This window comes from Dromiciops gliroides, chromosome 1, assembly GCF_019393635.1.
Source record: "Dromiciops gliroides isolate mDroGli1 chromosome 1, mDroGli1.pri, whole genome shotgun sequence".
NCBI classification, from domain to species: Eukaryota; Metazoa; Chordata; class Mammalia; order Microbiotheria; family Microbiotheriidae; genus Dromiciops; species Dromiciops gliroides.
This window is the reverse complement of record NC_057861.1, coordinates 543,197,984-543,220,185: the sequence shown is the minus strand read 5'-3', so window position 1 is coordinate 543,220,185 and position 22,202 is coordinate 543,197,984. Positions and strand designations below refer to the sequence as shown.

At 37.1% G+C, this 22,202-nt stretch overlaps 1 pseudogene; it reads right to left on the bottom strand.

The window, feature by feature from the left end:
- Window positions 1-16,816: 16,816 nt before the first annotated feature.
- Window positions 16,817-20,744, bottom strand: LOC122751434 (annotated as a pseudogene).
- Between the last annotated feature and the right edge of the window lie 1,458 nt (window positions 20,745-22,202).

Below are 22,202 nucleotides of genomic sequence, written 5' to 3'. Positions count from 1 at the left end.
ATAGGCAAGTTAGGGTAGTGTGAATAGTTTACCTGTTAACTCTTTGGATAAGGGAAAAATTTATGGTCAGACAAGCAGACAGAGAGCATTATGAGATATAAAATGGATAGTTTGGATTATATTAAATTAAAAAAAAACTTTTGCACAAACAAAACCAATTCAGCCAAGATTAGAAGGGAAAGCAGAAAGCTGGGGGAACATGTTTATAGCAAGTAGCTCTGATAAAGGCTTAATTTCTCAAATATATAGAGAACCGAGTCAAACTGATAAGAATACAAGTCATTCCCCAATTGAAAAATGGTCAAAAGGATATGAACAGGCAATTTTTCAGATGAAGAAACCCAAAGCTATCTATACTTTTTTTTTTTTTTTTTGCGGGGCAATGGGGGTTTAAGTGACTTGCCCAGGGTCACACAGCTAGTAAATGTCAAGTGTCTAAGGCCAGATTTTGAACTCAGGTACTCCTGAATCCCGGGCCGGTGCTTAATCCACTGACGCCACCTAGCCGCCCCCAAGCTATCTATACTTATATGAAAAAAAATGTTCCATCTTTCTGATCTTTTATAACTCTTGGTTCTTCCCCTAGCCATGGTTTTCTTCCCAATTCTTTTTTATGCTACAACTTTTTATATTTTAAGTGTCCATTTAGAACATATCATATAAGATGTAAAATGCTACTCTCTCTCTCTCTCTTTAACCAAACTGTATTCTGGTGTCCCCAGCAATTGTCAAATAAATACTTCCCTATGTTTATTTTCCTGTGATTATTAAACAGCAGACTATGAAATTCAGACATTTCTGATTCTTATTTATCTAGCCTGTTACACTGGTAGAATTTTTTTTTTTAACAGTACCAAATAGTGATGATGATTACTGCTTTAGAATATAACATGAGGTCTGGGAGTAGTAGTGATCTTTCATTCTTACTTTTTCCCCCCCATTGTTCCTCTTGAGAATTCTAGAGCAGATGTTCTTAACCTGGTGATCAATTTCAGTGGACCTATGAGCTTGAATAGGGAAAAAAATTGCATCTTTGTTTTAATATACTTGGTTTCCTTTCTGATCTTATATGTAAAACATTACTCTGAGAAGAGATCCATAGACTTCACTAGACTATTGAAGGGCTCAATGGCACTTAAAAATAGAACCTCTGTCTTAGACCTTTTGTTCTTCCAAATTAATTTTTAAAATATACATTTATATTTTTAATCAAGCAGAAATCTGCCTTCTTTCTCACCTCAACACTTCCCCAAAATTGAAAATGAAAGGAAAAAAACCCCTTTTTACAAACATATACAATCAAGCAAAAATAAATAAATAACATAATGTCTCATTCTTCACTCTGAATCCTTCAACTTTCTATCAAGAAGTGTGTAGTAAGTTTCATCATTAGTCCTCTGGAATCATAGTTGATGATTTCAGTGATTAGAGTTCCTAATTCTTTTAAAGTTATTTACTTTACCATGTTGTCATTTTATAAATTATTCTTTTACTTCTGTTCACTGTCCCTCTTCATCTGTTCATACAACTCTTCCCAGGTTTCTCTAAAACCCTTTCTTTTACCTTTTCATATAGCATAAAAGTATTACATCATATTTATAAAAAAATAACTTGTTCAGCCATTCTCTAATTTATAGGTATACCCTCTAATTCCCTTTCTTTGCCACTTCAAAAAAAAGCTATAAATATTTTGTATGTCCTTAAAGTTTTTGGTTTGTTTGTTTGTTTGTTTTTGCGGGGCAATGGGGGTTAAGTGACTTGCCCAGGGTCACACAGCTAGTAAGTGTATGAGGCCGGATTTGAACTCAGGTACTCCTGAATCCAGGGTCGGTGCTTTATCCACTGCGCCACCTTAGCCCCCCCCCCCCGTCCTTAAAGTTTTACTTTGCTTAGGATCAGTTCATTCCTTAATCTTGTTGTTCAGTTGTGTCTGACTCTTCATGACCCCATGGACCTTAGCATGTAAATCCTGTTCACAGGGATTTCTTGGCACAGATATTCGAATGGTTTGCAGTTTCCTTCTCCAGTGGATTAAGGTAAACAGAGGTTGAATGACTTGCCCAAGGTCATACAGCTAGTAACTGTGTAAGGTCAAATTTGAATTCAGGTCTTACTGATTCCAGGCCCAGCACTCTATCCACTGAGCCACCTAGCTGCCTCAATATTCTTTTTTTTTTTTTTTTGGTGAGGCAGTTGGGGTTAAGTGACTTGCCCAGGGTCACACAGCTAGTAACTGTTAAGTATCTGAGGTCGGATTTGAACTCAGGTCCTCCTGACTCCAGGGCCAGTGTTCTATCCACTGCACCCCCTAGCTGCCCCTGCCTCCAATATTCTTGTTTTGGTTTGGTTTTTTTGCGGGGCAATGGGGGTTAAGTGACTTACCCAGGGTCACACAGCTAGTAAGTGTCAAGTGTCTGAGGCCAGATTTGAACTCAGGTACTCCTGAATCCAGGGCCGGTGCTTTATCCACTGCACCACCTAGCTGCCCCTGCCTCCAATATTCTTATTCCAGTGGCTTCCTATTGCTTTGGCCCTGGTGCTGAGTGATCTAATTCTGAGGAATTGAAACCACGCAGAGCAGCAGATCCTCCCTCTAATTCCTCTCTTTTTCTTCTCCCTTTTCTCTGTTTCCCTGTTGAGTGAATATATTTTGGTACACAGCTCTGTGTATGTGTATGTATTTTTTCCTCCTTTGACCAGTTCTAATGAGAATGAGTTTGAATTGTCATTCTCTCCCCTTACCCCTTCTTCCTTGTTTGTATAGATGTCTATTTCCTAACTTGATTAGATGAAATAATTTTTCCTAACCTTCCTTTCCCCTCCTTTTCCCCAATATATGTCCCTTCCCCTCTCTTTTCATTCTTCTTTTAAAATGACCAAAACATAACAGAATCACTCCCAGATCTTGTCTAATTAGACTTCCTCTATGACCCCAGATGATGGATAGGGTTCAGAGAGAATATATCATTTTCCCACAAATTTCTCTGCAGCTCTGGCCTTTTTTTTTTTTTTTAAACCAGGAGTGCTTGTAAATCTATTTCATTAAAGATTCTTTTTTCATATTTTCTTGTAGAATTATACTCAGTTTTGCTGGGTAAGTTATTCTTGGCCATAAGCATATATGTGTATGATTTTATAGATTTTATATATATATTTATATATTTTATTTATTATATATAAAATATATTTATATATGTTATATATATATATATATCCTTTGCCTTCTAAAATATTGTGTCCCAAGCTCTCCACTTCTTGTGGTGGCTGCTATATTGTATGTGATCTTGACTGTCTCTTCAATATTTAAGTTCTTTCTTTTTGACTACTTGGAGTAATTTTTCTTTAACTAGGAAATTCTGGGTTTGGAGTTTTCATTTTAGTGTTTGTTTCAGGAGTTGACCTTGGAAGATTCTTCCAATTTCTACTTTGCTCTTTGGTTCTAAAAGATCAGGGCAGTTAAAAAAATATTTCTTGAAAAAATGATGTTTAGAACCTTTTTTTTTTTTTGGTCATGGCATTCAGGTCGTCCACTGGTTTCTTAAAAATTTTCTCTTTGATCCATTTTCTAAGTCAGTTTTTGCTATGAGATACTTTACGTTTTCTTCTACTTCTTCAGTCTTTTGATTTAGTTCTAATATTTCTTGTTGTCTCTTGAAGTCATTGGCTTCAATTTGGTCTATTCTAATTTTCATGGGGTTTTGGACAGGATTTTGTACCTCTTGTGCCAAGCTATAATTTACTTTTCAATTCTTTCTTCCATAACTCTTATTTGTTTTCCAATTTTTTTCCTTTGGCTCATTTCATTTATAAAAACTTTTTAATTAAAAAAAAAACCTCTTGTTTCATCTCTTCCAGGAATTCTAGTTGGATTTGTGCCCACGCAATATTTTTCTTTGAGACTTGGTTTGTTGATGTTTTGTAGTCATGTTATTCTTCTGGGTTTGTGTCTTGAGCATCCCTGTCACCCTAATAGCTTTTTATAGTGGGATTCTTTTTTCATATGCTCACTCTTTTAGTCTATTATCTGACTTCAGACTTGATGTTAGGGCCCAATTCTTTTTAATTCTGGAGGGAAGGTCTAGGCTGTGATCCTGTTGCTACTTTCTCGTGGTATTGAGTACTATGTTATTCCAAGATCTCAGGCTGGACACCTGAAAGCTTTCAGGGCTCCCAAAGTAGTCTTCCAGGGTAAAGTCTAATCACTGTTCTCTGGTCTGAGCTCTGCAGATTCCTTATCTAGACTTATGTCTGAGCAATAGTAAATTGCTGCTGAACTCAGCCATTATCAGTCAGCTGAGAAGCTTTGCTGGTTCAGAGTGACAGAACCCACAGGCTCCCCTTAGGTCTGGGATTCTTGCCCTGGTTATTCCTATGCAGTATTCAGATTTGGCTCAAAGCTACAATGATACTGTGTTTTGCTTCTGAGATCCAAACCACACACAGCTGTTGATTGCTTCTAAACTTGCTCCTCTTTTAGAACATCACTCAGGGTCTATAACCTCTCTCCTTATGCAGAAATGCCTTCCCTAGGAAGGAAGTTCCATCCCTCAGTTCACCCTAGATCCATGAGTTTGGTTATTGGATAACAAAGCTGCCAGTTTGCACCTGTTTCAATGGTGTCCCAATATGGATGTGGGGGGTTCTTCAGTATGTGCCAGCACCTGATCTCACCATTCTACACAGCCTCTCCCTGAGCTGGAGTGCTACACTTGTGGCGAACCTGGTTAGGCCCCATCTCTAGTGTCCAGAAGCTTCTTTTCTGTCTCCTGTGGGGCCAGTTTTTAATTGGGGAGTGTTAGCTAAGCGGCTCGCCGCAATATTGGGGCAAGGAAGGAGACCGGCAGCCTCCCTCAAAACAGAACAAGATTTATTTTAACAAGAACGAACTTAAAAAAAAAATACACACACACACACACACAAACAGGATCAGTAGGATCAAGGGAAAGGAAATAAAATGGAGAAAGAGAAATTATATAACCTGGAAAAATACCACTGCTCAGGAATCAGATGAGAATACACAGCCCTGCTCCTGTCGCCTTCCAGCTTCCAGCTAGAATCCCCTTCCCAGCAAACCCCAGCAGCCCCCAACCAATTAGCTGGCCGCTCTGACAGTCACATGACTGCCCTCACGAGGCTTCCAATCATTATAATTTTGCCAGGCTCATGTAAGTGTAGGTGAGTGGTGATGATGTAAGGTGCCAGCATCATGGCGACGGCTACAACCAGTGGGTGGAGCACCATACCATTTGCGGAGCCCCAGAGGCCAGTGTACACTAAGGTTTTTGTTTTTTTTTTTTAAATTCTAGCCAAAAGATGGGGTCATAAAAACCTCAAATAACAATTAATTCTTTACACTCCCTAGGCTGTCCTGGACTGGAAAAGTGGCTCACTGTGACTTTTTCTAGGATTTCTCCATGAGGATTTGGTTTGGTGTTTTCTAGATCTGTTTGGAGGAGTTTTGAGGAGAATTCACTATATTGCTTCCTGCTACAGCTCCACTGTTGTTCCATCTCCTCCAAATAAAATGTTATTTTGTCTAATTCCATAAAATACTCCCTTGGGTAGTGATATAGGTACAAATTTTTATTTATTTATTTTTTTAGTGAGGCAATTGGGGTTAAGTGACTTGCCCAGGGTCACACAGCTAGTAAGTGTTAAGTGTCTGAGGCCGGATTTGAACTCAGGTACTCCTGACTCCAGGGCCGGTGCTCTATCCACTGCACCACCTAGCTGCCCCACAAATTTTTAAAGAATGAAAAATTTCAATAAAACTTTAAAAAATATATAGAGAAAAAAAGAAAAAGAACTTCAGAAAGAATATGTAATGTAAACTCCTTGAGAGCAGGGATTATTTTTTCCTTTCTTTATGTCTCCTGCACTTAGCATAGTGCCTGGCATGTGAATATAGATAAACAAGACAATTTTGTTACTATTTTATTAAATTTAATATGTTTAAAAAACCATAACAGAAGTTCACAAGTTTCATATCATCAGCCTTTTTTTTTTCTTCTTTGACTATTGATATATTTGTGTTTATTGATGATTAAGTTAGTTTTTGTTTTGTTTTTGGTGAGGCAGTTGGGGTTGAGTGACTTGCCCAGGGTCACACAGCTAGTAAGTGTCAAGTGTCTGAGGCTGGATTTGAACTCAGGTCCTCCTGAATCCAGGGCAGGTGCTTTATCCACTGCGCCACCTAGCTGCCCCTAAGTTAGTTTTTAAAAGTACCCCCATTGGTTGTGATGAAATAGAAAGACTAATTCCTTTTTGAAGAAAGAGCTGTATTAGCAAAGTGATCTTGTTAATGAGGATAAGGAAATTGTATATAAAAGAATTATCTTATTATTTGGAAAACAGTGTATCTACCCATCTCCAGACAGAGGTGATGTATTCAAGGTGCAGATGAAGACTTTTTTTTTTTGGACATGGCTAATGTGGGGATTAATTTTGTTTGACTATGCATATTTGTTACAGTTTTGTTTTTGTTTCTTTTTTCAATGGGGAGGAGAGTGGGGAGATGTGGGAGGGAGAGAAAATAGATTTTCACTTACTGAAACAATTAAATTTTTTTAAAAAACAAAATTTACCAGGAACTATTTCTCTTTTCTATTCCAGATTAAGTACCCCCACACCCCACCAAATGTGCTAGTATGTATTTTCATTGTTGATTAGGTAGCACTCACTCAGAAACCTATATATGTGTCCACTTTGCACAGTTGAACAGTACTCAAAACAATTGGATTCTGTCTTCCCTTATCAACAAGTAAAATCTCTGGCTTATGTGACTGGACATAGTCTGGTTCATTGTCAATAGTTTGATTAGTATAGCACTAAATCTCTAAATTAATTTAGGTAATATAAATTTTTTTTGGTGAGACCCAATTATAATTGATGAATACGATTCAAATTATTTAATTCAGTCTTTATTTCTTTAAAAGACTGTTTTGTGATGGTATTTTTGTTTCAAGTATGTCCTAGTAAATTTGACTATCAGATGTTTTATTCATTTTTTGTTATTGTTATTGTTTGTTATTGTTATTTTTGCTATTGTTTCACGTTTTATTATTTTAAAGTTCTGTGTTAGCTACTTCAAGGGATACATAGTTAAGACATGATCTTTCCCTTCAAGAAGATTAACAATTTAGTAAGGGAGATAAGACATGTACACAATTAACCATAAAATAAAGCAATATAGGCTAAATATTACAAGATAGAAAATGGAAGTCACAGAAAAGAAAAATTACTGGGTTGAGGAGAGATTGAGGGTCAAGGAAAGTAAAAATAATGAGACATTTGAGCTGTGCCTTACAGGAGTATGGATTTCGGTAGGTGAAGGATGGGGGAAAAGGCATTCCAAGGCCTCCAAAATTTTTTTGCATAAAATATTTGTGGTAAAAGTCTGATAGGAAGGAGAATAAGCAAATGTTCTGAAACAGGAAGTATAGACTGAATTTGGTGAACTGTGGGTAGGCTGGTTTGACTGGATTATACCATACTCATGGATTTAAGTTTCTTCATTTGTAAAATAAGGTGGCGGTGCTAGAGCACTTTTAAATTCTGTTATAGCTATTAAGATTCTAGTCAATATAATGAAGAAGTAGGGTGAATAGGTTCATAAGAATGAAGGCCTTGAATGCCAGGATAAAGAGTTTGTACCTACTTGATAAGTAATTGACCTTATGTGATTATTTAAAAATCATCTCTAATTTTAGATGTTATCATTTGTAGGTGAACCTAAGCATAACGTTCAGATATAAATTCCATTTGTTCCAAGGTCCAGATGAGTCAGATAATTTTCTGTACAGGGCCTGTATTCTATTTCAGGAAGTACCTTCTACTCTTATTCTCAAAAGGCCAAGTCTCCTGCCTGTCAGGACATAATGTAAGACCATAAAAATCATTAGGCAGGAAAGAATATTATAAGTTCATCTAGTCCAGAGAAGCATAGTACTACAGTGATAAAAGGAACTAGCTTCAAATCCAGGTTCTGCCACCTTATCTGTCTGGCCTTGGTCAAGTTAGAACCTTTCTGAACCTTCAGTTTCCTCAATTGTAAAATGAGGGGGTTGAACTAAATAACTTCTTAAGTCACTTACAGCTAAATTTATAATCTTATAATCTGTTTCTCTGTCTTTTGGGTAGGGATCAGTGGTAGAATCATAATGTTTATCAATGGTGTTTAATGTTACAGATAGTGAACAACCAAGGTGGAATTTTAATCTGGTCATGCCAGGCAGAATTTTTTGGTTAAAGGAGAATGTAAACTGAGCTTGCAGAAAATACCCTTGGTTTTTTAAATGTCATATAATATCTGGCACAAAAAATGTATTAAAATTCAAACAGTTTATTTCTCAGAAGTCATATAAATCAGAGGTCATAAAATGTTAATATTGAAAGCTTTTTATGACAGAATGAAAAATCATCTTGCCAGAAAGAAACGATTTAGTACTTTGTTTCTCAGTGAAACAGTTTTCTAATTCCTTCTATTTTGAAAAGCCAGAATGACTTTTTTTTTTTTAGTGAGGCAGTTGGGGTTAAGTGACTTGCCCAGGGTCACACAGCTAGTAAGTGTTAAGTGTCTGAGGCCGGATTTGAACTCAGGTACTCCTGACTCTAGGGCCAGTGCTTTATCCACTGCACCACCTAGCTTCCCCCAGAATGACATTTATAAGGCATGTCTTTCTTAGCTTTTATTCCTTCCTCTCCTGCTACCTCCTCCACAACTTTCTAGAAAACAGCTTGTCTACCCAAGCCATTTATCCTTTCCCCATCTCCAGTTCTAGAATCATGTACCACAATCAAATTGTCTCTACCATTATTCCTGAATGGAGTGTGTCTGTCTACTCCATTATAAAGTCACTCACCATTCCTTTAATTTTCTGGACCAGAGTGCTTTTCCCTGGCTATCACTCCCCATGTGTATTGTTTCCCCATTAGAATGTAAGTCTCTTGAGGGTAGATACTGTCTTTGCTTTTGTATTTATATCACTAGTCCTTAACACGTTGCTTGTTATATAGCAAACATTTAATAAATGCATTTTCATTCATTATTTTATTCATTAGTTTTCTGAATCAAAACTTCCAGATTAAGGTTAGGTTTTTTTTATATTTTCATCCCAGTCTGAACCAAAAATCTTAGAAGATAAGATGATTCTGCCAAGACTTCAAGTTGTTTGCTTACTCGATTAGTCATACTTAGAAGTTCCAGACAGAGATTTGACCCATCTGAGATCAAGTCTGGGATTCAAGAGGACAACCACAAAATCAAGTAAAGCCAGATAATTTAAATTTACCCATTTATAAAAAGACAATTCAAGTCATTCCCCATTATTCACAAACAGATTATCTGGCTTTTAGTTCTAACTGACATAAGGTTTCTTCATAGGATCATAAATTTAGACCCAGAAAGGATCAAAGAACTCATCAAATTCAGCCCCTTGAATTGAATGGGTGAGGAAATAGGCTTAAAGAAAGGATTTACTCAGTCATACATACATACATAGTAAGTGTATATGATAGTAAGTATTTGAGCCAGGATTTTGATCCAAATGTGTAACATAAGTGATCTAGGATTCCATTAGTATGGGTATTTCTTCTATTGACATAGAAGATGATCTTAATGAGCTGCTTTGTTCTCAGAAATATAATTTTTACTTTTTTGATTACATCTCAGAAATGTTAATATATTTTCTCATTATTTTTGTCTTTCACATAGTTATTGTTTCTGCAATTTGTTTTTTGACCCACCCATTCAAAATGTCATCATGGCCTGTGTCTTTTGCTTATGTTCTCAATATTGATGAATTGCTATGACTGATAAATTATTACCTAGTAAGCCTTTTTTTTTCTGGTAATGAGCCTTTCTGAATTTAGATAGTCCAGTCCTCTGTTGCTTTTCCCTTTTTTCATACTGTTAACAGCCCAACAGAAGTAATCTTAAAACAAACATTTAATTACCACCACCACCTCCCAACCTAAGGAAGATATGAATAACAAATATAACCAGTTTAGAGAGTGGGCAGGTCAATGCATATTGGTGGTTTGCATCAGTTTATGGGCATCAGTTTGTGGGGCAGCTAGATGGCACAGTGGATAGGACACTGGGCTCAGAATCAGGAAATATCTTCATGACTTCAAATCTAACCTTAACCTCTGAGATCTACTGGCTGTGTGACCCTGGGCAAGTCACTTAACTCTGTTGGCCAAAGTTCCTTATCTGTAAAAATGAGCTGGAGAAGGAAATGGCAAACTACTCCAGTATATTTGTCAAGAAAACCCTAAAATGGGATCGTGAAGAGTTGGACACACCTGAAAGGAACAAAAAACAAATTTTTAAAAAAACCACCCCATCAGTTTATGGCATAAATCTAGAACTAAGAGTCCTCAGAGTCTATTTGTCCAGACTTCTCATTTTACGGTTGAGATGATGAAGTATATTTTCAGCATGGAGTGAGAAACAGGGAAGATTTTTTAAAAATTAAATCAGCACTGGACTGGAAATCAAGAAATCTGAGTTATAACAGCTCTGCCACTAACTGGCTGTATGACTTCACTAATCTCTCTGGTTCTCAGTTTAGTAATCTTTAGAATGAGATTTTTGGAACAGGTTAGAGAAGCTTTATAGCTTCTTATGAATCAGATCTTCAAAGGTTGTGTAATGTTTATTTTAATGCCTGACTATATAAATACAAATAAATACAAAAGATTGCCCCCTCTGTCATCTGAACTCTTATCTTCAATCCCCTACCCACACTGGTTCCTTCCCTGCACCCTACAAATTTGCTCATGTTCCACTCAGCCTGAAACAAACAATCACTTGATCCTTCTATCCTGGCTGACTGCAGTACTATATTTCTAATGACCTTTGAGGTTAAACTCTGAAAAAGCTGCCTCCAATAGTTGCTTAAACTTTCTCTCTTCTCACTCTCATCTTAACCCCTTACAATCTAGTTTCTGGCCTCATAATTCCTCAGAAACTGGTCACTCCAAAGCTATCAATGATCTTATGATTGATTGCCAAATCCAATACCATTTTTCAATTTTCATTTGTCTTGACCTCTTTGCAGCTTTTGACATTGTTAATCACTTTCTTCTCCTTCATACTCCCTTTTCTGTAGGTTTTCAGGGCACTGGTCTCTCTTGGTTCTCCTCCTACCTATCAGACTATTCCTTCTCTGTCTCACTTGCTAGATCTTCATACAGATCACACCCTCTAACTGCAGGTGCCCCTCAGGGTTCTGTTCTGTTCTCTGTCTGTACATTTTCACTTGGTGATATTATCAGCTCCCATGGACTAATTACCAGCTCTATGCTAATAATTCTCAGATTTACCTATCCTGCCCCAATCTCTGCTGACCTCTAGTCTCAAATCTCCAACTACCTCTCGGACATCTTAAACTAGATATCCAGTAGACATCTTTTTTTTTTTTTTTTGGTGAGGCAATTGGGGTTAAGTGACTTGCCGAGGGTCACACAGCTAGTAAGTGTTAAGTGTCTGAGGCCGGATTTGAACTCAGGTACTCCTGACTCCAGGGCCGGTGCTCTATCCAGCTGCCCCTCCAGTAGACATCTTAAACTCAGTCTGTTCAAAACTGAGCTAATTATCTTTTCCCCTAAATTCTGTCTCCCCTTTCCCCCACTTTACAATAGAGGGCATCGCCATCTTCCCAGTGCCTCAGGCTTACAATCTAGGCATCATCTCCAACTCCTCATTATCTTGCCACCCCAAATTCAATCTGTTGCTAAGGTCTATCAATTTCATCTTTTACAATATCTCTGGAATATGTCCCCTTCTCTTCTCTGATATTGCTACCACCTTCATGCAGGTCCTTATCATCTCAAACCTGGGCTTATTGCAATATTGCTGGTGAGACTGCCTACTTCATTTCCCTACTCCAGTCCATTCTCCATTAAGCTGCCAAAGTGAGTTTCCTAAAGCACAGATCTGACTATGTCGCCACCACACAAACGCCTATCTCCCTCCTATCTTTCCAGTCTTCCTACACTTTACTCCTGGCCATCTATCTACTCTTTAGTTTAGTGACACTGGCCTCCTTGCTGTTCTTCGAACAAGACATTCTATCTCTTAACTCTGGACATTTTCTTTGATTGTCTTCCATGTCTGTAATACTTTCCCTGGCCTTTGATGCCTACTAGCTTTCCTGGCTTCTTTCAAATTCCAGTAAAATCCCTTATTTTACAGGAAACCATTCCCAACCCCTTCTAGTCCCTTCCTTTTAATTGTTTCCTATTTATCCTACATATATCTTGTTTATTGCCTCCTCCACTATATTTTGATCTCCTTGAAGGCAGGGACTGCTTTTGGCTTGGTTTTTTTGTTTGTTTGTTTTGTACCCTCAGTTTTTAGCACCATGGTAGCACATAACACATACTTAATAAATATTTATTGACTGACAGAAACATACAAAATTAAATATTAATTTTTTATACCATTTTGAATCATTTGCTAATAAGTATAACCAAGTTGATTTTATCAAAATAGTCATATTCCTTAATTTCCTTGAGTCTCTTGACTGAACATCGTTAATTTTAATTATTATTAACTAAGCTTCTGCACTTGCATTGTTTTTTTAAATACTTGCACACACACACAAATTTCCACAATTACTAGTGTTGTACCAGATAGCAATAGGATCAAATGTCATAATGATCCTTTATCAGTCATATCAATTATTCAAATGCCAAATTATTCACTATCTATTATTATTTAAATTGTTTCTTCTTTACCCTCAGTCTTCATCACAAAATATAATCTTCTATATTGCTAAAAACACAAGAAATCCACAAAAGTACTTCTATTGGAAGATTTTTTTCTCTTCCCATGTTATTTGACATTGTTACTATCAAAGGAAAGTATAAAAAATAGATATATTAATTTATCTAATTTTCATCTTTTTGATGAGTATTTATTAATTTGTCTTGCAGTCCTATATATAAGCTATCCTATGGTTCAGTTAACATTGATATGTTAAATACAAATCATTCAATTAAATTCAATAAACATTTATTAAGCACCTAATATGTGCAACATGCTGTGCTATTTATAATACAAAAAACAACACAAAACAACACCATTCCCTACTCTTAAGGAATATGTATTCTATTAGGCAAGGAAAAAAATACACAAAAAGTAAATATAGATAGGTTGAGGAAGGAGTGAGCACTAACAACTTCACTTGACCTTCAAGGAAGATGAAGTATTAGGACAGGTATAGTTGAAGAGGGAATTCATTCCAAGCTTGAAGGACTGTTGTTTGAAAGCGTATGAATAAATAAGGTAGGAAAATGAAATGCTGAATCCAATTTGGATAGAATGTAATGAATGTGAAGATGAGTGATGTAAACTTAGCCTGGAAAGACAGGTTCAAGTAAGACTTTGGAGGGTACAAATGCCATAGTAAAGATTTTGTATTTTATCCTAGAGTGGGGAAGCCACTGAAGGTTGTTTAAACAAAAGAGTAAGATGAGTTAGGAGCTTTTCCTTAGGAATAATATTTTATCAGCTGTGTAAAGGCTGGACAAGAGAGGGGAGAGACCTAAAGCAAGAAGAAAAATTGGGAAGTATTGCAGTAGCTCAGGCCAAAGGTGATGAGAATTTGAACTAGGGTGGTTGACTTTTGAGTAGAGAGAAAAGGAGAAATGTAAAAGATGTTTTGGAGTTAGAAGGGACATGACATAACTGATTATACATGAAGGGAAGGGAAAGTAAAAAGTAGGTGGTGACTCCAAAGTTTTGAAAATGGATGACTGGAAGAATGGTGGTAAGTACAGTAGAAAGAGAAGTTTCAGAAGAGGGGTGGGTTTGGGGCAAAGTCACATCTTTAATTAGTCTGTTAGGAGGTACTAGGCCCTGTGCTAAGTGCTGGAAATACAAAAGCAAAAACACCACCCCTGCCATCAAGGAGCTTTAATTCTAAATAAAAGACAACATATAAATAGGTACAAGACACATACAAGATAGATTCTGAGTAGGTAAAAGGTAATCTAGGAGCAGAAGAAACTAGCAGCCTCATGGTAGTGGGGTATGGGAGGGAACAGAGCACTAGGAAGCAGAAGAAATTTGAGCTGAGTCTAGAAACAAGCTAATATGAGGTGAACAAATAGAGAGTTCCAGACCAGAGGGGCAGCCAGTACAGAGACAAACAGGAGATGGAGTGTCATGTATAAGGACTATCAACTAGGTTAGTATTGCTGGAGTATAGAATGTGTGGAAGAGAGTAAAGTATAAAGAGACTGGTGTTATAGAAGGAGGCCAGGTTATAGAGAGCTTTAAATGTCAGAGAAATCTTTATATTCGATACTGGAGGTAACAGGGGGCCACTGGAGGAAAGAGTTCTATTTTGGACATGTTAATTTGAGATGCCTATGGGACATGCACTTTGGGTTTTTTATGCAAAGGATTATTAAAATTTTTAAAAATAATAAACATTTTTATTTATAGTTTTGAGTTCCAAATTTAACCCTGTCTCCTCCCTGTGGTGTTAAGCAATCAGATACAGGTTACATGTGTGCAATTATGTAAAACATCACCTATTGGTCATTTTGTATAAAAAAACTTGAATAAAAGAAAAAAAATGAAAGTGAAAAATAGCATGCTGCAGTCCATGTTCAATTAATATCAGTTCTTTTGCTGGAGGTGGATAGTATGCTTCATCATTTGTCCTTTGGGATTGTCTTGGATCATTGTATTGCTGAGAATAGTTGTCATTCAGTTCTTCCTCAAACAATATTGCTGTCTGTGCACAGTGTTCTTTTAGTTCTGCTCACTTCACTATACATCAGTTCATACAAGTCTTTCCAACACTTTCTGAAATCATACTGATTATCATTTCTTATAGCACAATAATATTCCATCACCATCATATACCATAGCTTATTTAGGCATTCCCTAATTGATGGGCTTTCATTTAATTTCCAATTCTTAGCCACCACAAAAAGAGCTGCTATAAATATTTTTGTACAAATAGTTCTTTTTCTCTTTTGGGGATGGGACATGTACTTTGAAATGTCCAATAGGCAGTTAGTGATGCAGTATTTAGATAGACATCTCTGGAAGTTGCTACAGAGGGATGGGAGTTAATTGGCCAAATTGGCCTCCTTGCTCTTTCTTACATGCAACACTCCTCTTATTTTTGCACCTTTCTACTGGCTCACAGAATGTATTCTCACCGTTGTGCCTGTCTTTTTAGAATCCCTTGTGTCCTTCAAAACTGTTCAGGTACCATTTTCTCTGCAACCTTTCCTGATCCCTCCAACTGTGAGTACCCTCCTCACAAAACATGTTTCTTGTATACTTTTTATATATGTTGTCTCCCACAATGAAATGTATGTTCCTTTAAAGAAGGGGCAGTTTCATTTTGGTTTTTATATCCCCAACATTTCGTGCAGTGCCTTGCACCTAGTGGGTGCTAAATAAATAAAATCAACCTTGTTGATTGATGGGTTGAAGAAAACAGGATAGAATAAAAGATTATGTTTTGAGATGTAGAAATGGGGAGAAGACTCAATGACAACCTTAATTTTGTTAGTGAAAGGGAGGATAGGGATATAGAATAATAGTTTAAGGGTATGGTAGAATCAGTGGGGCAGCTGGGTGACACTGTGGAGAAAGGACTGGACCTGGAGTCAGGAAGATCTGAATTCAAATCTGGCCTCAGACACTTATTAGCAGTGTGACCTGGGCAAGTCACTTAACCCTGTTTGCCTCAGTTTTCTCATCTATGAAATGAGTTGGAAAAGGAAATGGCAAACCACTCCACTATCTTTGCCAATAAAAATCCAAATAGAGCCACAAAGAATCTGACATGACTGAAAACAACTGAACAACAAATGGTAGAATCAAGTAAGAGATGTTTAAGGGTAAGGGAGATCTAGATCTGAGAATGTAAGGGAGGGAGCTAGCAAACAGAATGAGGTTGAAAAGGAGAGTGAAGTAATGCAAACATCTGGAGGAGTTGGAAAGAGATATTATAAACGATAATTTTAGCAAAGAGGAGCAAAAATAAAAAAGTGGAGACGTAGCAGGGTTTTGAGGTCTGGAATAGCAAAGATGAAGAAATTCAGGGGTTTTTGTTGTTGTTTTTTTTTTTGGTTGGGTAGTGTGAGGTTATTGTTGTTTTTTTCATGCCAGTTGATATTTAGGTGCACAGAAGGAAAAGACTAGACCTGGAGTTGGGAAGACCTGAGGCTAAATCCTGACTCAGACACTTATTGTGTGACCCTGGGTAGGTTATTGAACCTCTGTCTGCCTCTGTTTTCTCTTTTGTAAAATGGGAATGATAATAGCACCTGTGTCTTAAAATTGGTGTGAGGATAAAATGAAATGTTTATAAAGTGGTTTGTAAACCCTAATGCACTATATGTGTGCTATTATTATTATTATTGTCTTAGATTACTTCCTCTGAAACCTTTTAAATATAAATATGATCATTTATCTATTAGAAAATGTATATCATTCTAATATACCTGAATCAGGGTATATTATATATATATATCTTAGATATCAGACCTTTATCAAAGAAACTTTCTGCTCCTGTGATTTTTATTGTTTTGATTATACTTTTCTTACTGCAGAAGCAATCTTGTATTCCTGGTATAAATCCTACCGGATCATAGTGTACAATCTCTTTGATGAGCTGCTATAGCCTTTTTTCCTAAAATTTTATTTAAAATCTCATTGCCAGTATTTAGTAGGGATATTGGCTGATAGTTTCTTTCCCTTATTTGTATTTCCCTGATTTAAATATCAAGATCATATTTGTATCACAGAAAGAATTTGCTAGGGTTTCTTCTTATGCTGTTTTTTTTTTATCTAGATGTGCTTTTATTATTTTAGTACATAAACCAAAATTTATGCAACTAGAGCAGAGGCTGTGGATGATTCATATTTCCAATTGGGTGGGAGCACTCTCTTGGTCTTGTAGTAAGGAGCCAGCCTGTGAATTCGGCTCTCGTTGAGAATCAGACAGAATTTAGAATCCTTATCCTTTTTGTTTCTCTCAAGATGCTTGCGAACAGCAACAGCTTTCTTGATCAAGTGATAAAGATCTTCAGGAAGATCAGGGGCAAGTCCCTTGGACTTGAGAATTCTCAAAATTTTGTTGCCAGTTACAAAGCGCACTTGTGCCACACCATGAGAATCCCTCAGTATGATAACATTGATCTGGGAGAGCGTCAGGCCCTTCTTAGCCAGCTTGTAGATCTGTTCCTTCACGTTGTCCGAGGTGAGCTTCAGCCACGTGGGCACGCTGCGGCGGTACTGCAAAGCCGACTGGGACAGGCCCTTCCCCGGGAGCGTGCATGCGACCCAAGATGGCAACGATCAGGAGGCGAAAGAGAGAGAACCGAAGGAAGCAAGGCAGGAAGTCCTGCTGTTTTTTTTTTTTAAGTTCATGTAATATTGGAATTAATTGTTCTTTGAATGCTTGATAAAATTCACTTATAAATCCATCTGGTGCTAGGATTTTTTTCTTTGAGAACTCATTTATGACTTTTTCTATTTCCTTTTCCAAGACTGGGCTATTTAAATACCCTAATACTGATAATCTGGGCATTTTATATTCTTGTGGATGGTCATCCATTTAATTTACATGGTCAATTTTATTGTCATATGATTGGGGGAATAATTTCTAACAATTTGCTATATTTCTTATTCATTTATTGTGATTTCCCTTTTTTCATTTTTGATACTGGCAGTTTGGTTTTCCTTTTTTAAAAAATAGATTGTAATGTTTTATTCATTTTTTTCCAAAAAACTAACTTCTCATTTTATCATTTATATAGGATTTTTTATACATTTTTTCTTAGATTTTTAAAATTTCTATCTTGGCATTTGGGGTTTTGTAATTTGCTGAATTTCTAGGGTTTTTGGTTTTTTTTAGATCTGTGCCCAAGCAACTAATTTGCTCTATCTCTTTTTTGTTAATCAAGGTGTTTAGAAATATAAATTGTTCCCCTAGAATTGCTTAGCATAGCGCCTGGTTAAATAAATGCTTATTTCCTTTCATATTTTTGCTTCATCTCAAGTTTAGTTATACTGTCTTATTGTTATCATTTATTTACTTTGATGAAATTTTCTCTTCTTGTTCTGATTTGTTCTTTTACAAACTAATTCTTTAGGATTAGGGTATTTAGTCTCCAGCTAATTTTTTTTTTCTTTTTCTTTCTTTCTTTCTTTTTTTTTTTTTTGTGGGGCAAGGAGGGTTAAGTGTGCCCAGGGTCACACAGCTAGTAAGTGTCAAGTGTCTGAGGCCGGATTTGAACTCAGGTACTCCTGAATCCAGGGCCGGTGCTTTATCCACTGCGCCACCTAGCTGCCCTCTCCAACTAATTTTTAATCCTTTCTTTAAAGACTCTTTACTGAATACAATTTTTATTGCATTGTGGTCAATGAAAGATGTATTTACTAGTTCTGCTTCTTTGTGTTTGCTAATTTTTAATGCTCCAATATAGTGTCAATTTTTGTTAATTCTATTCACATTCACATTAATTAATTTAAATTGGCTCTTTCTCTCTATCTTAAATTGAGACGTGAGAAAGACCTTAAAAAGGCCAAGGTCTCTACTTTGCTGGGCTAATATGAAGAAAATTCTTTGTCAAGTTTAAGGTACTTTATTTAGGTTATGATGAACAGGATACTATCAGAAAAACTGGAAAGACCTACATGAACTGAAGCAGAGTGAAATGTACTGTATACAAAATAACAGCAATAGTGTAAGATGATCTGCTGGGAAGCATGTGGTTATTTTCAGCAAGGCAATGATCCAATATAACCCTGAAGGACTTATGAAAATGGCAACCTATCTACAAAGAAAGAAGTGATAGTATCTGAAAATAGATGGAAACACATTTTTTTTTCTTTCTTGTTTTGTTTTTTTTTGGTGAGGCAATTGGGGTTGAGTGGCTTGCCCAGGGTCACACAGCTAGTGGGTGTTGAGTGTCTGAGGCCGGATTTGAGCTTGGGTGCTCCTGATTCCAGGGCCGGTGCTCTGTCCGTTGCGCCACCTAGCTGCCCCTGGAAACACATTAAAAAAAAATTTTTTTTCCCTCTTTGACAGTTCCTCAATCTGAAGTTTTGGGGTTTTTTGACTGTTTTCTCTCATAACAAGCTAATGTGGGAATGTTTTCCATGACTACTTATGTATAACTTATTTTGAAATGCTTGAGATCTAGTGGATGGGGGGTGGGAATGGAGGAGGAAGAGAAGTTGGAACACAAATTTTTTTTAAATTGATGTTAAAATTTGTTTTTACATATATTTTGGAAAATAAAATTCTATTCAATAAACGTAGTCTCTCTCACACACACACACACACACACACACAAAGGCCAAGGTCTCTCACTGCATCCTGATCCATTACCAGTTGTCCTGGCCTATGTCTTGCTACTGGACTCCATTGACTCTGGAGGAGAAAGTGGGGCTGATGACTTTGCCCAGCTCTGCCTCACTTAAATTCAGTTTATTATTTGCAAGTCAAGATGTCACTCTCCTGATGTCATTGGTCCTCTTTGAGAATAAAGGAAAACAACAACCACCCTCTTATACTTTTTTCTCCTTATCATCCCCTTCCTTACAAAGAAGGTAGTAAGAAAGAAAGAATGTGTCAAGGGGTGGCTAGGTGGCTCAGTGGATAAGGCACCAGCCCTGGATTCAGGAGGACCTAAGTTCAAATGTGGTCTTAGACACTTGACACTTATTAGCTGTGTGACCCTGGGCAAGTCACTTAGTCCCCATTGCCCGGCCAAAAAAAAAAGAAGAAGAAAGAATGTGTTCCTCACAAATAAATAACCTGCTTTCCTTTCCCTCATAATTTTTTCTTCTCCTCCCCCAGACTCAGTTTTGCCCATTTTTCTTTCCTTTTAATCCCATCTTCATGATCCACCCTCCAAAAATGGAATCCATTACTTATTCTAACCTCCCTCTTAAGCCCATTTTCTCCTTTACCTGTTCTTAAAGCTTTACTGAAGAATTTGATGTTTTGATATGTGTATGATGTGTGTTTGTTCAACCCTGCTTTATCTGGTTCAGACAAAAGTAAGGTTCATGTGATGCTTGCTTCCCCTACCTTATTTACATAATCTTTTACATAATTACATAATAATTGATTACATGATAAATAATTACATTATTTACATTATCTCCTTCTTCCTCATTTACATAATATTTTCCTTAAGCATCTTGATTTTATGAAAGAATACATTCAACATCCTTTTTTTTTTTAGGTAATGAGGGTTAAGTGACTTGCTGAGGGTCACACAGCTAGTATCTGAGGCCAGATTTGAACTTAGATCTTTCTGATTCCAGGGTCAGTGCTCCATCCAATGCAGCACCTAACTGCTTCTGTTCCATATCCTTTCACCTCCTTTATTCCTCAATTAATTTTCCCCCTCTCTTTTCATCATCATCCTTACTACTTATAATGACAGCTAGTATTCATATATGGCTTTAAAGTTTGTAAAGTGCTTTACATCTGTTATCTCATTTGATCCTCACAACAATCCTGTGAGGAAGGTGTTATTTATTATTGCCGTTTTTCAGGTAAGGAAACTGAGGTTAAATTACTAGTCCAGGATCATACAACTATCAAGTATCTGAGGCAGGATTTTAAACTCAGGTCTTCCTGACTCCAAGTTCAATACTTTATTTACTGTTACTTAGCTACCTTTTCTCTCTTAAGCTTATCAAAATGGTAAACCATGTTCAATTTCCTGAGGTTCTCAACATCCATGTTATCCTTGACTCTTCACTGTCTTCCCATATAACCAATCAATTTCCAAATCTTATCATTTCCACTTCTAAAACATATTTCACATCTGTCCCCTTCTCTCTATTCACATGGCCACCACTTTAGTTTAGGCCCCTATGGGGTCTCACATGGATTATTGCCTTAGCCTCATAATTGGTCTTTCTTCCTCAAATTTCTCCCTTCTCCAGTCTGCCCTCCACATTGCTATCAAAGCCATTTTCCTAGAGTGTCATTCAACTGTTTCATTCCCCTATTCAATAAACTCCAGTGCTTTCCTATTGACTCTAGGGTTAAGTATAAGTTTCCCTGGTTAGCTTTTTTTTTGGGGGGAGGGTGGGACAATGAGGATTAAGTGACTTGCCCAGGGTCACACAGCTAGTAAGTATCAAGTGTCTGAGGCTAGATTTGAACTCAGGTCCTCCTGAATTCAGGGCCAGTGCTTTATTGACTGCACCACCTAGCTGCCCCCCTGGTTAGCTTTTAAAGTCTTTTACAGCTTGGCCACAAACCTATCTTTCTGACTTTTTTTTTTTTTAGCATTATTTCCCTTCCTACATTTCATGGTTAAGGCAACTGCCCTTCATGCTGTTCATTACACCTAATGCTCCATTTCCCACTTCTGTATCTTTGTGCTGACTGTCCCCAAAGTCTAGAAGCACTACCACCTTGTTTCCATGTTTTAGAATCCCTTGTTTTCTTCACAGTTCTACTCAAATGCCAGTCTGTTTAAATGTCACCTTCTATTAGTGGTTAGAAGAAATGATACACAAACACTCTGTTTGTTTGTTTGTTTTTGTGAGGCAATTGGGGTTAAGTGACTTGCCCAGGGTCTACAGCTAGTAAGTGTCAAGTGTCTGAGGCCGAATTTGAACTCAGGTCTTCCTGAATCCAGGGCCGATGTTCTATCCACTGCGGCACCTAGCTGCCCCCTACACAAACACTCTGAAGGTTTCTCTGAAGAACTTTGGAATTGATTGTATGACATGGGAGACACTGGCACAGGACCCTCATCAAAGAAGGTGTTGTGCTCTATGAGCAAAGCAGAATTGAAGTAGCTCAAAAGAAACTCAAGATGCTCAAATTTAGAGAATCTACTCCAAATGCTCATGTGGACTATTTGTGCCCAACGTGTCGTAGAGCATTCCAAGTTCATTTTGGTCTGATTAGCCGCAGTCAACACACTGTAACTTGATTCTAATATAGTGATGTCATTTTGGTCCTCTTCAGACAACAACTAGCCAACCAACCAGTTCTATTGTACTCATATACCACAACTTGTTGAGTTATTCCCCAATTGATGGGCATTCCTTCAATTTCGAATTCTTTGCCACCACAAAAAGAGCTGCTACAAATATTTTTGTACATGTAGGTTCTTTCCCCTTTTTTATGATCTCTTTGGGATACAGGCCTAGTAGTGGTATTGGTAAGTCAAAGGGTATA